This window comes from Lepus europaeus, chromosome 4 (assembly GCF_033115175.1).
Source record: "Lepus europaeus isolate LE1 chromosome 4, mLepTim1.pri, whole genome shotgun sequence".
NCBI classification, from domain to species: domain Eukaryota; kingdom Metazoa; phylum Chordata; class Mammalia; order Lagomorpha; family Leporidae; genus Lepus; species Lepus europaeus.
Window position 1 is genome coordinate 90,651,630 of NC_084830.1, and position 11,278 is coordinate 90,662,907.

The following is an 11,278-nucleotide window of genomic DNA, read 5'->3' on the forward strand; positions in this document are numbered from 1 at the left end:
AGCCACATGGGGATATTGAATCATTGAAAGGTGGTTAGGTTCTTACTCCAGGAATTGATTTTAGATCCTTGATCAAATATAAGTTGGCTGTAGATGTTTGGGTCAATTTCTGGTGTTTCCATTCTGTTCCATTGGTCTATCCATCTGTTTCTGTATCAGTACCATGCTGTTTTGATAACAACTGCCCTGTAGTATGTCCTGAAATCTGGTATTGTAATGCCTCCAACTTTGTTTTTGTTGTACAAGATGGCTTTAGCTATTCAAGGTCTCCTGTGTCTCCATATGAATTTCAGCATCATTTTTTTCCAGATCTGAGAAAAATTTCTCTGGTATTTTGATTGGTATCACATTGAGTCTATAAATTGCTTTTTTGGGAGAATGGACTTTTTCATGATGTTGATTTTTCCAATCCATGAGCATGGAAGATTTTTCTATTTTTTGGTATCCTCTTCTATTTCTTTTTCCTTTTTTTGACAGGCAGAGTGGATAGTGAGAGAAAGAGACAGAGAAAAAGGTCTTCCTTTTTGCCTTTGGTTCACCCTCCAATGGCCACTGCAGCTGGCGCATCTCGCTGATCCGAAGCCAGGAACCAGGTGCTTCTCCTGGTCTCCCATGCGAGTGCAGGGCCCACTGCCTTCCCGGGCCATAGCAGAGAGCTGGCCTGGAAGAGGGGCAACCAGGATAGAATCCGGCGCCCCAACTGGGATTAGAACCCGGTGTGCCTGCACCACCAGGCGGAGGATTAGCCTGTTAAGCCACGGCGCCGGCCCCTCTTCTATTTCTTTGTTTAAGATTTTGTAATTCTCATTGTAGAGATATTTAATGTCCTTGGTTAAGTTTATTCCAAGGCATTTGATCGTTTTTGTGGCTATTGTGAATGGGATTGATCTTAGAAGTTCTTTCTCGGCTATGGCATTGCCTGTGTATACAAAGGCTTTTGATTTTTGTGGATTGATTTTATATTCTGCTACTTTGCCAAACTTTTCTATGAGTTCCAATAGTCTCTTAGTAGAGTTCTTTGTATCCCCTAGATAAAGAATCATATCATCTGCAGAGAGGGATAGTTTGAGTTCTTCCTTCCCAATTTGTATCCCTTTAATTTCTTTTTCTTGCCTAGTGGCTCTGGCTAAAACTTCCAGAACTATATTGAACTATATTGAATATATATATATATATATATATATATATATATAGAATATAGATCTCAGCGGAAATGCTTCCAACTTTTCTCCATTCAATAGGATGCTGGCCATGGATTTTTCATAAACTGCTTTGATTGTATTGAGGAATTCAAGAAATGGTGCTGGGAAAACTGGATTTCCAGGTGCAGAAGCATGAAGCAAGACCCCTACCTCTCACCTTACACAAAAACCTACTCAACATGGATTAAATACCTAAATTTATGACCCGACACCATCAAATTATTAGAGAACATTGGAGAAACCCTGCAGGATATAGGCACCGTCCAAGACTTCTTGGAAAAGGCTCTGGAAACACAGGCAGTCAAAGCCAAAACTAACAATTGGGATTGCATCAAATTGAGAAGTTTCTGTACGGCAAAAGAAACAGTCAGGAAAGTGAAGAGGCAACTGACAGGATGGGAAAAAATATTTGCAAACCTTGCAACAGATAGTGTTAATAACCAGAATCTACAAAGAGATCAAGAAACTCCACAACAACAAAACAAACAACCCACTTAAGAGATGGGCCAAGGACCTCAATAGACATTTTTCAAAAGAGGAAATACAAATGGCCAACAGACACATGAAAAAAGGTTCAGGATCACTAGCAATCAGGGAAATGCAAATCAAAACCACAATGAGGTTTCACCTAACTATGGATAGAATGGCTCACATTCAGAAATCTACCAACAACAGATGCTGGCAAGGATGTGGGGAAAAAGGGACACTAACTCACTGTTGGTGGGAATGCAAACTGGTTAAGCCACTATGGAAGTCAGTCTGGAGATTCCTCAGAAACCTGAATATAACCCTACCATTCAACCCAGCCATCCCACTCCTTGTAATTTACCTTAAGGAAATTAAATTGGCAAACACAAAAGCTGTCTGCACCTTAATGTTTATTGCAGCTCAATTCACAATAGCTAAGACCTGGATTCAACCCAAATGCCCATCAACAGTAGACTGGATAAAGAAATTATGGGACATGTACTCTATAGAATACTATACACCAGTCAAAAACAATGAAATCGGTCATTTGCAACAAAATGGAGGAACCTGGAACACATCATACTGCGTGAAATAAGCCAGTCCCAGAGGGACAAATATCATATGTTCTCACTGATTGGTGACAACTAACCAAGCATCAAATAGGAAACCTGATGAAGTGAAATGGACACTATGAAAACAGTGACTTGATCAGCCCTTGTCCTGACTGTTGATGTACAACTTAATACTTTATCCCTTTTAGTCTTTTTGTTTGTTCGACTTAATACCATTGGTTGAGCTATGTAATTAACACACAATTATTCTTAGGTGTTTAAAGTTAACTGAAAAGTGATCCCTGTTAAATATAAGAGTGGGAATAAGAGAGGGAGGAGATGTACAATTTAGGACATGCTCAATCGGACTTGCCCCAAGTGGTGGAGTTAGAAATGTACCAGGGGATTTCAATTCAATCCCATCAAGATTGCATGTACCAATGCCACCTCACTAGTCCAAGTGATCAATTTCAGGTCACAATTGATCATAATGATAGGTCTAAGAGTCAAAGGGATCACACAAACAAGACTAGTGTCTGTTAATACTAACTGATAGAATAAAAAAGGGAGAGAACAATCTAACATGGGAAGCAGGATACACAGCAGACTCATAGAATGGCAGATGTCCTAAACAACACTCTGGCCTCAGAATCAGCCCTTAAGGCATTGGGATCTGGCTGAAGAGCCCATGAGAGTATTGTAGGCATGGAAAGCCAAGACACTCTGGAAAAAAAAAGAGAGGACCTAAATGAAAGATCTCTGTGAGTGAGATCCTGGTGGAAAAAATGGGCCATCAAAGAGGGAGGAGAGAACTTCCACTTGGACTATGGCCTTGTCTAAATAAGATCGGAGTCAGTGAACTCAAAAGGCTTCCATAGCCTTGGCAACTGATGACAAGAACCTAGGGAGATTACTGACATCATAAACAAGAGTGTCAATTTGTTAAGTCAACAATAGGAGTCACTGTGCACTTACTCCTCATGTAGGATCTCTGTCCTTAATGTGCTGTACATTATGATTTAATGCTATATCTAGTACTCAAACAGTATTTGGCACTTTATGTTTCTGTTTGGGTGCAAACTGATGAAATCTTTTCTTAATATATACTAAATCGATCTTCTCTATATAAAGATAATTGAAAATGAATCTTGATGTGAATGGAATGGGAGATGGAGCGGGAGATGGGAGGGTTGTGGGTGGGAGGGAAGTTATTGGGGGGAAAAAGCCATTGTAATCCATAAGCTCTACTTTGGAAATTTATGTTTATTAAATAAAAGTGAAAAAAAAGAAAGGTGGTTAGTGTGACCAAATAACTTATTTTTAGATTTCATTCTTAAAAAAAATTAAGTTTGAGGTTTCTGTATTAGGAAACAAAGATAGAGATTTTAGTCACTGTGTCCTGGTACTGTTCTTACCTAGAGGATTTTTTTCCTCAGCAGAAGTATCTATATAGTGTGAATAAGAGTGCATCAGGCAGTTATAGTTGAGGCATATCCCATCAGGCTCCTGTGGCATTCATTCCCTCATCCTGGCTCTAACTATTCATCATTTAAAGGATGTCCTTCTGATGGTCACATTGGCTATTCGTGGAGTGTGATTACAAGGTGAGTGTGCCCAGCAATGGCTGCTCCTCCACATGACCCAGAATTGCTAAGGCTCTCCTGGGTTCTGCACTTTAATCTCTGTGGGCCCAGTTAACTCAGTTTTCTCCTGAGTGTGCTGGCCAGCCAGATTCTCAAGGCCAGAAGCCCTCCAATAGGCATTGTAAGGTTACCTGCCACTCAGTGGCTTCCCTGGAGCAAGTGGTGTTGACTCATGATGGTGTGGCTCCCTTGGCACAATGGAGCATAAATGTGAGACTCTTTCTGGTGCAGACAAGAAAGCCAAATTGTTTGGAGACTGTGGGACTTGTCCAAGCTGACATCAATAGTAACTGAGCTGGGACTCATTCATAATACTGCATCTATTAATGGACTGAATTGTGTACCCTTAAAATTAATTTGTTGAAGTTCTAAGGACCCTAAGGACCAGTGTTTTCTGGGTGACTGTATTTAGATATACAACCCTTTAAGGCTGTGGTGTAGTAGGCTAAGCTTCCGCCTGAGGCGCTGCCATTGCATATGGACATCCGTTTGTGTCCTAGCTGCTCCTCTTCCAATCCAGCTCTTGGCTTATGGCCTGGGAAAGTAGTAGAAGATGGCCCAAGTGCTTAGAACATTGTACACACATGGGATACCTGAAAGAATCCTGGCTTCAGATTGTCCCAGCTCTGGCCACTGCAGCTATCTGGGCTGTGAGCCAATGGATGGAAGAACTTTCTCTCTATCTCTCCCTCACTCTGTAACTTTAATCTCAAATAAATAAATAATAAATAAAATCTTAAAAGAGGGCTCTTTAAGAGGGAAGTACAGTAAAATGAGGCTATTACAGTAGCTTTAATCCATAAGGACTGGTGTCCTTATAAGAAGAGATTACAACAAAGACACAATCAGGAAGACCATATGAATTCACAGGGAGAAGATGGCCATCTACAAACGAAGGAGAGGCCTCAGGAAAAGCCAAAACTATCAACACCTTGATCTTGAACTCACAGTCTCCAAAATCAAATAAATCTGTGTTGTTTAACCCACTTGGTCTGTGGTGATTTGTTATGACAGCCCTAGCAAACTAAGATAGCGTCGAACTTCCAAAGGTGATTTTCAGTCAAAGGAAATAGTAATTGAATAAGATTACAGTTGATATTTCAGTAGCATCAATGTCATTCACCAATATGACAGAATAAATGAGAATATTGAGAACACTTGCAGATCCTTTTGAGATACTATGCCTTGAGAATGACAAGGAGTAATGAGGTGATGCCAGTTACTCTTCAAGCAATAGCAATACTTTCAGATAGTCAAGGAATTGAAATATTTTTTGAGTGAGAAAGAAGGAAAATGACATAGATGGATGCAATCTCATATTTGAAGCGTTTGTCAAAATCAGTCCTTTTAATAAATTGAACTTTAGAATATAGTGTTATAATAATGGCGTTTTCTTAAAATGTGATTTATCTCAGCTGTATAGAGGGAAAAACTTTTTTAAAAAGATTATTTCTTTGTAAGAGAGTTATAAAGAGAGAAGGAGGGAGGGAAGGAAAGAAGGAGGGGGAAAGAGAGAGAGAGAGAGAGAGAGAGAGAGAGAGAGAGAATGAATCTCCATTTGTAGTTTCATTCCCCAAATGGCCACAATGATCAGAGCTGGGGAGCTGGGCCAATCCAAAGCCAGGAGGCCGGAGCTTCTTCCAGGTTTCCCACATGGGTGCAGAGGCCTAAGCATCTTCCGCTGCTTTCCCAGGTGCATTAGCAGGGAGTTGGGTTAGAAGTGGAGCTGCTGATACTGGAACCATATGAAATGCCAGCGCTGCAAGTGGTGGTCTTACCAGCCAAGCCACAGCGCCAGTCCCAATAATTGTGTTTTAACAGTACATATGCAAAAAAATGCCTGCACTTGAAATTGTGCTCTATTTTTATAACTTTTGGATTTCTTAGTTTGAGTCTTTTGATAAATCAGAAGTCCTGAAATCACATAAACTTGCTCACTTCCCATTCTCTCTTTAGTAAATTTACCAAGACCCAAAGGATGCAGGTAAAGCGATGGCCTTCACTGTCTCTAATCTGTGATCCCTCACATGGTGGAAATGTTTGGTGGGATTTCAGAATTTTAGGAAATCTGATACTTTATTGTCAGAAATTTTGAGAGAAGAAATCTGAGTAGAGCAAAATAAGTCAGGAAAGTAAACCAAATCATACATCCAGGTTTTAAAGCAAAAGGATTGAAAAAAATGGCTTTTCAGGTATCATGCCCATCCTTACATCCTAGAAACAAATCATTGGTTGTTTTCAGGATTTCAAATTGCAATTAATAACATCCTAATGCTCAGGATAGTTTATTAGGAAGGAATTTATTCTGACCTTAAAGCAAACCTTTAGTTGGTTATTTATTCAAATATGTGGCTGAATAGCCATATCTGAATGGATTAATAAGGTAACTAGCAAACTCTAGCATAATATACTAAAACCCCTACTCCAACATAGCAACTTCCTTTCCTCTTTCTGCTATATTTCCATCTCCCTATTATATCCTCATGACATGAATTTCTGCAAAATAAAAATATAATCTTTTATAATTAAAATCCTTTAAAATTTCTCCTCACTCTCTCTTGTACATACATAGTGTATGTCAAGATGTTGATATATAGCTCATGAAAAACATGAGATATGCTGGCCTAACAAAGATGAACAATATCTCTTCCCATAGGAATTCTCAGATTCTTTAATTTTGTTATTGTGTCCCATGGGTCTAAAGATGCAGGTAAATATACTGTATAGAGTTTTCCAAACATTTCTTGTGAAATCCTTTTATCATGGAGAACCTGTGAACATATCAAAGGTCCCACCTAAAAGTAGACTGTTGTACAAGATCCAGCAGGGTCTTCATACCCTTTCAAATCCTGTCCACTTTCCAAGCTCATGATCTGTCTGCCTTGTGTTCTACAGTTCTGCCAAGATTCTGTAATTCCTTGGATGCACTGTGATTTCTCTACAGAGAAATGGAAAGATGTTCATTTTCAATTTTTTCGAATTTTAAACTTCCACTTTAAAATAGTATTTTAAGAATACAATTTAAGGGGCATAGTGGATAAAACTTCCGCTTGCAGTGCTGGTGTACCATATGGGTGCTGGTTGGAGTCCTGGCTGCTCCACTACTTATCCAGCTCTCTACTATGTCCTGGGAAAGCAGAAGATGGCCCAAGTCCTTGGGCCCCTGCACCCACGTGGGAGGCCCAGAGAAGCCCCTGGCTCCTGGCTTCAGGTTGGTGCAGCTCTGCCTGTTGCGGCCAGCTGGGGAGTGAACCAGCAGATAGAAGACCTCTCTCTCTTTCTCTGCCTCTCCTTCTCTCTGTGTAACTGACTTTCAAATTAATAAATTAATCTTTTTTTTAAAAAAAGAGTACCATTTAAGTGGTGGATATTTAAGACACTACTTGGGGCCGGTATCGCAGCTCACTTGGCTAATCCTCTACCTGCAGTGCCGGCACCCTGGGTTCTAGTCCCTGTTGGGGCGCTGGTTCTGTCCCGGTTGCTCCTCTTCCAGTCCAGCTCTCTGCTGTGGCCCTGGAAGGCAGTGGAGGATGGCCCAAGTGCTTGGGCCCTGCACCCACATGGGAGACCAGGAGAAGCACCTGGCTCCTGGCTTCAGATCAGTGCAGCATGCCGGTCGTAGCGGCCATTTGAGGGATGAACCAATGGAAAAAGGAAGACCTTTCTCTCTGTCTCTCTCTCACTGTCTAACTCTGCCTGTCAAAAAATAAATAAAAAAAAAGACACTACTTGGGACCCCTGCATCTCATATAAATGCCTGGATTTGAGTCCTGCTTCCTGCTCATATACTCCATGGAATGTAGCAGGTGATGGCTCTTTTTTTTCTTTTTTCTTTTTTTTTTTTTTTTTTTTTGACAGGCAGAGTGGATAGTGAGAGAGACAGAGAGAAAGGTCTTCCTTTTTGCCATTGGTTCACCCTCCAATGGCCGCTGCGGCCGGCGCATCTCGCTGATCCGAAGCCAGGAGCCAGGTGGTTCTCCTGGTCTCCCATGTGGGTGCAGGGCCCAAGGACTTGGGCCATCCTCCACTGCCTTCCCGGGCCATAGCAGAGAGCTGGCCTGGAAGAGGGGCAACCAGGATAGAATCTGGCACCCTAACCAGGACTAGAACCCGGTGTGCCAGCGCCGCAAGGTGGAGGATTAGCCTGTTAAGCCACGGCGCCGGCCGGTGATGGCTCTTGAAGTTGGATTCCTGCCACCTCACCCAGATTGAGTTCTCAGTACCTAGTTTCAATGTGGCCCAGCTGTGACTGTTGCAGGTATTTGGGGGAATGAACCAGGGGTTGGAAGACTCTCTCTCTCTCTCTCTCTCTCTCTCTCTTTCAAATAAAAGAAAATACCTATGAGTTTTATTCTCTCAAGAAGAGTCATTTGGCTTACTGGTAAAGTCTCTTCCTCTGAGCTCTCTAGCACAGTGGTTTTCAAAATGGAGTAGACTCCAGAGTCAGCTATAAAGCTTGAAAAATCATACACTAATGGTCTCTCCACTAAGATTTATGACTTTATAGTCCTGGGGTGGAGCCTGAGCACTTTATCAACTTCAAGTCACTTTATCTGGGGAAATATACCCAGAGATCTTCACTAAGGCTTGGAACCAGAACACCTGGATTGTTGGGCACCTGCACTTTACCAGTTATGCAATTTTAGATGAATATTTTCAGCTTCATGAATTTTATCTAACTCTGCAAATTGGGAGTAATCAAGATACAAGGGTAGGGGCATGCGGATGGTGGCAGGGACTATGTGTTCGGTGACCTGTTGGGCACCATGTTGGAGGGCTAGTGGCGACGGCTCGGGAACATTTTGAGAAGAGCAGTAAAAAAGAAGTTTGTCCTATCCTGGATCAGTTTCTTTGTCATGTAGCCAATGATTCAGTGGTCCCAGTTTAAAGGCTATTTTATTTTCAATTTGGAGAAAGTGATGGATGATTTCAGAATTTCAGCTCCTGAATCAAGAGGTCTTCTGAATCCTAATGTCAAGTATATTCCCTTTGATGAAATGAAGGAAAGAATACTGAAAATTGTTACTGGATTTAATGGGAGAAGATGGATTATAGCTACTCTCCAGAACTGGTATCCCTTTTACTATTCAGTGACTATGTGAATTGCTGACAGATTCAAGAAGCAATACAGGAACAGACAAATTTCTCAGAGGAGTAGAAAAGAATGTGAGGGCTGTTAGCTGTGTTTATCCTTCTTCAGAGGAAACCAATTCTAATAGTTTACATAGAAGGAGTGGTGTTATGTTTCCTGGAAATTCACCAAGCTATACTGAGAGGTCTAATATAAATGGCCCTGGGACGCCCAGGCCAGTTAAAAGACCAAAGGTTTTTTGTCAGTTCCAATGACAACTAATGGTTTGTCTGAGAGCCCAGACAGTAAAGAATCAAACTTACAGCAAAATGAAGAGAAAAACCACAATGACTCGCAGACATCTGAAATAGAAGTCTCCTTAGTGAGCCTCATTAAAAATAAACATCCAGATGAAAACGCTGTAGAAGCCAAGGGCCATGAAGTGAGAAGACTCAGGTTTGACAAAGAAGGGGAAGAGAGAGAGGCAGCTGGTCGGACAGCTCCCAGTGAGTGCTCCCAGTGAGGGTTTCTGGACGCAGAAACAGAATCCATGTCTTCACCTCAGGGTAAAGACTAAGAAAGCCACACTGCCAGGCAGCACTGTGCAAAGAGGAGGAAAAAGAGGAAGAAGAGGAAGAAGAGGAAGACGAGTCTTTTATAGCATCAAGAGAATTGATCCCAGGAAGAAAAAATCAAGAAAAAGGATCTGATGATGCCTTAACTGTGAGTGAAGAGACTTCTGAGGAAAATGAGCAAATGGAGGATGCCGCTGTGTCTCAAGCTGAGAAAGATTTACATTCTGGGCTGGCGCCATGGCTCACTTGGCTAATCCTCTGCCTGCAGCAATGGTATCCCGGGTTCTAGTCCCTGTCGGGACGCCAGATTCTGTCCCAGTTGCTCCTCTTCCAGTCCAGCTCTCTGCTGTGGCCCTGGAAAGCAGTGGAGGATGGCCCAAGTGCTTGGGCCCTGCACCCGCCTGGGAGACCAGGAGGAAACACCTGGTTCCTGGCTTCGGATCGGTGCAATGCGCTGGCCGTGGCAGCCATTTGGGGAGTGAACCAATGGAAAGAAGACCTTTCTCTCTGTCTCTCTCTGTCTAACTCTGCCTGTCAAAAAAATTTACATTTTGAAGGTAGTGAAACTACAGGCCCTGTAAATGGTGGTTCTGACTGCCATGAAACAGAAGAAGGCTCCAGCTCCAGTGAACCTGGAGAGATTCTGTCAGAGTCATCCATGGAAAATGATGATGAAGCCTGAGAAGTCCCAAAGGAGCCAATGGAGCAGGACTGACTGTTTAGAAACACACACATGCAGTACTTTACATACAGTTCTGGTTTTACACTGTATAAAACTGTTATGTGATACAGTGGACCTGTAGTTTTACAAGAGAAACAGGTTGGAAAGTACTTTAAACCCTGAAAGAGTTGTACACGTAAGAACTGTGAAGATCAGCTCCTCTGGGTCCTGCTTATAGCTCACTGTTTTTTTGATCTGGACAAATCAGTGATTTGTGTATAGTTTTTTTTTTTTAATTTAGGATTAAAATTTTTAACTGGAAGGTAATGATTATAATTTTTGAAAGCTTTTTTGAGATTATCACATTCAGTTTACACATATACATGAAAGCTTTTTGTCTTGTCTCTGACAGCTCTAGCAGTTTTCCTATTTTGGTTATAGTTTCAATATTTTAACGTGAATTGTAGGGTTTCATGCTGGTTTCCAGATTTTATTGTTTGTGTGCAATGAGCTTTAAGCCACACACACACACACACACACATATATATATTATTCTAAGGGGGGGAATGTTATATTTTTCTGTTTCTATAAGAGATGAATACAGTGTATGCTTTTTCTGTTGGTAATGATTGAGTTCATCTCTTTCAGAAGACATTTTCTTTCTCTTCTGAGTAATTCAAATAAAATTTGGCCCTTGTCAAACCCTGGAAATCTTGTCTGGTGAACAACCAGGTTAAATACATTCCAAGAGATCTGAAGTTCTTTTGTATATTTCTGAGGCACCTTAGAAAAAGACAGGGTTATTTATGAGAAGATGTTCTTATCTTGGAAATTGTGTTCCAACAGTAGCTTAGTATTTTGTAGAATGAATGCTTATAAAGCTGACATGAGACCATCTCAGAGGAACCAGGCAGGTTCCTTGACTTTTTGCTTGCTTTCCTGAACATTGTGAATATTAGACATTTCTAAATTATTCTAGAGAATGCAAATGTCAATGTTATGAAACACTAGTGTACTGGAAGAATTAATATATTGCTTTAGTAATGTACCTGAGCTAATTGAGGCATTAAGCATGCATAGAAACTACCATAATTTGTATGACATTTT

General features: G+C 41.2%; 1 pseudogene; it reads left to right on the top strand.

Annotated features, from left to right (window-relative positions):
- Positions 1-8,671: 8,671 nt before the first annotated feature.
- On the top strand, positions 8,672-10,225 carry LOC133758429 (serine/threonine-protein phosphatase 4 regulatory subunit 2-like; annotated as a pseudogene).
- Positions 10,226-11,278: the final 1,053 nt, after the last annotated feature.